Here is a 5,926-nt window from a genome sequence, read left to right on the forward strand (position 1 = left end):
ATGATTGAGTTATCTTTGCAAGTCTCTTCGAATTATCCTTTTGGTTTGGCCAACTAGATTGGTAGTTCTTGCAATGGGAGAAGTGCTTAGCTTTGGGTTCAATCTTGCGGTGTCCTTTCCCAGTGACAGAAGGGGGCAGCAAGGCACGTATTGTATTGTTGCCATCGAGGATAACAAGATGGGTTTTTTATCATATTGCATGAATTTATCCCTCTACATCATGTCATCCTGCTTAAGGCGTTACTCTGTTTTTAACTTAATACTCTAGATGCATGCTGGATAGCGGTCGATGAGTGGAGTAATAGTAGTAGATGCAGAATCGTTTCGATCTACTTGTCTCGGGCGTGATGCCTATATACATGATCATACCTAGATATACTCATAACTATGCTCAATTATGTCAATTGCTCAACAGTAATTTGTTCACCCACCGTAGAATATCTATGCTCTTGAGAGAAGCCACTAGTGAAACCTATGGCCCCCGGGTCTATTCTCATCATATCAATCTCCATTACTTTATTACTTGATTTGTTTTTACTTTGCCTTTTACTTTTCACTTTGCATCTATATACCAAAAATACCAAAAATATTATTTATCATCTCTATCAGATCTCACTCTCGTAAGTGACCGTGAAGGGATTGACAACCCCTAATCGCGTTGGTTGCGAGGAGCTATCGTTTTGTGTAGGTACGAGGGACTTGTGCGTGGTCTCCTACTGGATTGATACCTTGGTTCTCAAAAACTAAGGGAAATACTTACGCTACTTTGCTGCATCATCCTCTCCTCTTCGGGAACGCAGTGCTCAAGAGGTAGCACGTTGCCACGGGGGGGCGCTGCCCCCCCTCTAGATGGGATGTCCAAGGGGGCATGCGCCCCCTAGCCCCTATATATAGTGGAGGGGAGGGAGGGCAGCCGCACCCTAAGCCCTGGCGCCTCCCTCTCCCTCCCGTGACACCTCTTCCTCCTCCAGTAGCGCTTGGCGAAGCCCTGTTGGAATCCCGCTGCTTCCACCACCACGCCGTCGTGCTGCTGGATCTCCATCAACTTCTCCTTCCCCCTTGCTGGATCAAGAAGGAGGAAATGTCTCCGCTCCGTACGTGTGTTGAACGCGGAGGTGCCGCCCGTTCGGCGCTAGGATCATCGGTGATTTGGATCACGACGAGTACGACTCCATCAACCCCGTTCTCTTGAACGCTTTCGCTCGCGATCTACAAGGGTATGTAGATGCACTCCTCTCTCTCGTTGCTAGATGACTCCATAGATTGATCTTGGTGATGCGTAGAAAATTTTAAATTTCTGCTACGATCCCTAACAACTTCTTCTTCGAGTTTGTCTTTTGGGCTTCAGTCCTCCTCGAGTTCATCTATTTGGACGTAGTCGACGAAGCTCCGGCATAGATTCATGATGTCTCCTTGACGTGGGGTTAGGGTTTACCGTCATGTGGTGAGATTTGGTGTCAGGTACATCAAATATATGTAGGGGTTCAACGACAAATGACTGCGGCTCCAGAGCATTGGTCCTTAAGGGCATGTGCACAAAGAGTTTCCGGCTGTCATCGACAAGGTCAAGCCGACTACGGTAGAGGAGCGACAACATTGACGCGTTGATGACTCGTTCTGGCGGCAGTAGTGGTCATTCGGTGGTATAGAAATCTCGATGTAGTTTTTATTATGTTTGAGATGCTTTGCACCTCCGATGAACTTTTATAATCGACCTGATCCTTTCCGCAAGAAAAAATTAGTCTTATCAAACATTCGTGCGGCGTCGTAATATCCTTGTGCTCCCAATTATAAATTGACATGACATGCATTATGGAGGTGTTTAATAGGTTGCGTAGTCTTTGGGCTATTTCACATTTGTGACTGAGTTGGACCTGGTTGAGAGAATACATGTCAAGAACCATGTTCTACACATATCTTTGTAGGTTGCATATAAGTTGGCGGCACTAGGGAAACAATTTTCCCCTGATGTTTGGTGGCTTGCGTTGGGCTAGGTTGATGTACTATGCGATGTTTGGTTGTATATACTAGACCCGATTAAGAGTTAACAATTACACATGGCACACACGTTACAATAGCATTTATATCTACTGCCAGTAGCCCTGGCGGATGGCCCCCAGCTATCATAAACATAGTTAATTTTTAACCAATCTATCACCGTTGTTTCTTGAAATAAAAAACCACAGTTGTGATAGGTATTAGAAACTTTTCAAAAACAACAGTTTTCTGGAATCCTAGCTCGAATTGTTGTGGTTTTTTTACAGAAAGACTGTAAGGAAGGTCCCTACAGTATAATTGGTGCAACAAGCTCGAATTGCAAGCACCATACCTTGAACCTGGGTGGTTGGGAAGGCATCAGCCCCTTCCCACGCAGTAGGCTATGCCTTGCTGCGAATCATTGTAGTTTGATGGTATTTCTCCAATGTTCTCATATGACATGTTTATGATTTTGTTTTGAGTGATTTTGATGGTTTAGAGTGTAAACTACTGAAAAGCTTAAAATTAATGGGGATTATAGCTTAGCACACTCGCTAATCAACGATGGTTTTCCTCCCCCCCCCAAGCAAATCTAGGGTTCTTCTGCCTCCAGTCAGCGTCGCCGCCTGTCCGCCTTCGGTGGCCTTAGGGCCATGGCAGCGCGGGGGATCTCGGCTCTTGTTGGTGGATCTCGGCTCTTGTTGGCAGGATGGCTTATGTTTTAGATGTTTTCTTCGAGTTTTGTTAGGGTTTGTCTCCTGCTTAGGAAGACGAGACGGTGGCAGCTGTCTGAAGATGTAATAATGGTCTCCCCGCCTAGCGTTGCCGGTGGGCGTGTGGAGGTATGTCTCCGGTAGATCCATCCTTGGTGGATTTGCTTGAATCTAGTTGTAGTTTGTCTATGTTCGTGTGTTTTTAGTTTGGATCCTTTCGATCTATGCTACTCTTCAACGACACAGTTGTTGTTCTGGTGCGCTGGTCCTATGGGACTTTAGCACGATGACTTCCCGACTGTCTGCTACAACAAGTTTTGTCCAGCTCCGGCGAGGGAGGGGCGATGATGGCGGCGCACCTTTGGCTCGCTTTAGTACTTGTAGTCGTCGTTGTATGGTCTACGGATCTGGATTTAATTTTTATATTTTTTATGTTCGTTTGTACTGCCATGAAAGTGAAATAAAATTGAAATTTTTCCCGCAAAAAAATTAAAAACCAACAATGTTTTTATATACAAGTAAACATTTACCAATCAATGGCCCAACACAAATACCACACGACTCTCCCGGAAAAGTAGGATCTGATCGCACAAGGCGATCAGGAGGCGACGAGGCCCTTGCGCGCCACCGGTGACGCCTCCGGTTCCCTCTCTCTCCGTCGGCTGCTCCGACGGCGGGAGGGAGGGGGAACCTCATGTCTGTTCGCTAGGTGGGTGTGTGGTAGGGTTAGGGTTGAGGGAGACGCTGTCGAGGCCATTGCGGTGGTGTCGCGTCGGAATAAGTTTCTCCGGGCTCCATTCGCGGTCAGGCGAGGCTTTTGCCTTCGTCTAGGAGCCAGCGAGGTTGGGGATCCCCGGATCTCATCGAGGTCGCGGGCTATGGTGGCTGGAGGTCCATCGGCACTGGCCGTTTGGGTTCTCAGATGGGCGATGGATGCAGGGAGACGAAGACCCTTCTTCTTCCTTGTTGGTATGATTTGTTGCTGTTGTTCTTCTCCTTCCTCTGCGCTAATGCCGGTGGAAGATCCTGCTTTGTCCAGGCGGATGGCCCGGGCGTGGTGCTGGACCGGTCGGATGACTCGAGTTCTCTTCCTTTCGGAAGGGACACTTTTCGCGGTACTCAAAGCCAAAGATGGCGACGACTGTTGCAGGTGTGTTGGATTGATGTCCATGTCCTCTCAGCGCTGGTGTCAAGAAAGGAGGAAGCAGCGTGGCGGCAATTGTACAGTGGTCGAAGACGATGACCTGCTTGCGACTGGTTGCAGATCCTTTTGCTGCAGGGGTCTTCTCTCAAGATTCAGGGATGATGACATAGGGCTCTGAAGATCTTCTTGTGTTATGGTTGTTTTAGGATATTCTAGGTGTTCATGGTCCTTTGTGTTTGCGTTTCAGTGTGCTTGTAAGGATCAACTTCGTTGTACTGATTCGTGATATGAGTAAAAAACTTCTAAAAAAAATGGCCCAACACAAATACTAGCACTGCTCCACCGTGTCCGGGCGGCACCGTAACTAATCGCCGTCGACCTCCTATCGCGATCGACCAATCGCCGTCAGCTGTCATACACTCGCAGACGCCCCGTGCCCCTCCAAGATCAGCAACGTGAACGTGAGACGAGACAAAACCTCCCCTTGTCCGCACCCCGCACCTACCTTATCAGCCCAACGAACCAGCCTGCCTGCTTCCTCCAACGGCCGGGCCGGGAGGGACCTGGCCGGCGGGCCGGCCCCATCAGCACACCGCCGTCCCCGTCCTACGCCTAAACAAATCCAGTCCGGCCAAGGCAAGAGCCGGGCGCTCGTCGGTGCCGCGGAGTCTCCCCGTCACCCCGAGACGGCAACGCCGGCATCACGATGCGTACTACAACGACGCCAGAATGATTGCGCCATTCTGCCAAGATATTCTTGCCATTAGTCAGTTTTGTTCGGGGAAAGTGGCGGTGATTGCCGGACCTGCGGGTCAATGGCAGTAACTTGTTTATTTGCGCGACGGGACGGGCACTCAGACAGACATGAATCCCTCGAACTGGCCACCATCTGTCCATGCATCAACGCATGTGCCATGTGACCTTTTGCTTAGCGAATGTTGTACCTGCCAAGTCAAATGAACTGGCCTCCCCGTCCCGTGACACGTGCAGCAAGCAAGGTCCTCGGTCAAAAGATGTCCCGATCCCAACTTGCCAGCGACTTCCACGGCCCAGTGGCCTCGCAATCACCGGAAGAAATTAAGGTGACCTGGCGTGCCGAACCTGCATTGTTCTGCCATGTGGGGCCACACGTCAGATTGTTACTAGTAGTAGTATCTGACAAGCACTGCCAACTTAATTTGGTCCTGGCATCTGATCATCTTTCGAATGGTCAGCCAAATCACTATCGGCCCGTCGACGACGGTTCCCATGGAGAGGATTAAATGTGGAAAGCCCACCACATACACACAAGAGGAAAATCTGCAATGTGCACCCAGGTTTAGTGGTCACCACTTATCGACAACCTTAACAATCTACTCATAATGATTCCATCCTGCTATTCCTTTAGCAACTGGAGTATCAGGCCGGCATACGCGCAGCGCACATAGACAACACACTGTACACGGAGGTGGAGGGATCTCGAGGCTGTGTACACACATGTAATGTAGACGACCACGGCGGCGACGACGACTATACATCAAGAAAGTGATTGTACAGCTCCCTGTTGCACGATGCCACCTTGACACGAAAAGTTTCCAGTTCCGCGCGCCCTTGCTTGCCACTGCAGGAAAGGTAGTTCATTCGGTGGTGCAGTCCCAAGTTTCCTATCCTTTTTCTCGAATAAGTTTTGTTCTCTTGTATGTACCCACAATATCCCTACTGCGGCACAAGTACACGGGCCAAAAAAACAACAACAACAGTGAAGTCACACAGGTAGTACTACGAAATGTCGAGCAGGAACTGTGCCCTTTACCGTAGTACGACGGGGTAAATGGAAAAGTGAGAGGCTCCGGGTGGCTAAATTTGGTGTTTTGACCCTTTTTCGATATAAATTCAGGATCTGACCCCGGTTCCGAAAATTTTCGAGATCTGACCCTTTTCCTTACCGCCAGGGGTCCTGGCGGTAGGGTTAGACATGCTACCGCCAGGACCCTGGCGGTAGGGTAGTAATCCACGTCAGCACACGGAGACGCCCGCCGTCCCCCTCCGTCACAACTTACCGCCAGGGAACCTGGCGGTAGCCTGTCTAACCCTACCGTCAGGACCCGTGGCG

Source organism: Triticum dicoccoides, chromosome 2B, assembly GCF_002162155.2.
Source record: "Triticum dicoccoides isolate Atlit2015 ecotype Zavitan chromosome 2B, WEW_v2.0, whole genome shotgun sequence".
NCBI lineage: Eukaryota > Viridiplantae > Streptophyta > Magnoliopsida > Poales > Poaceae > Triticum > Triticum dicoccoides.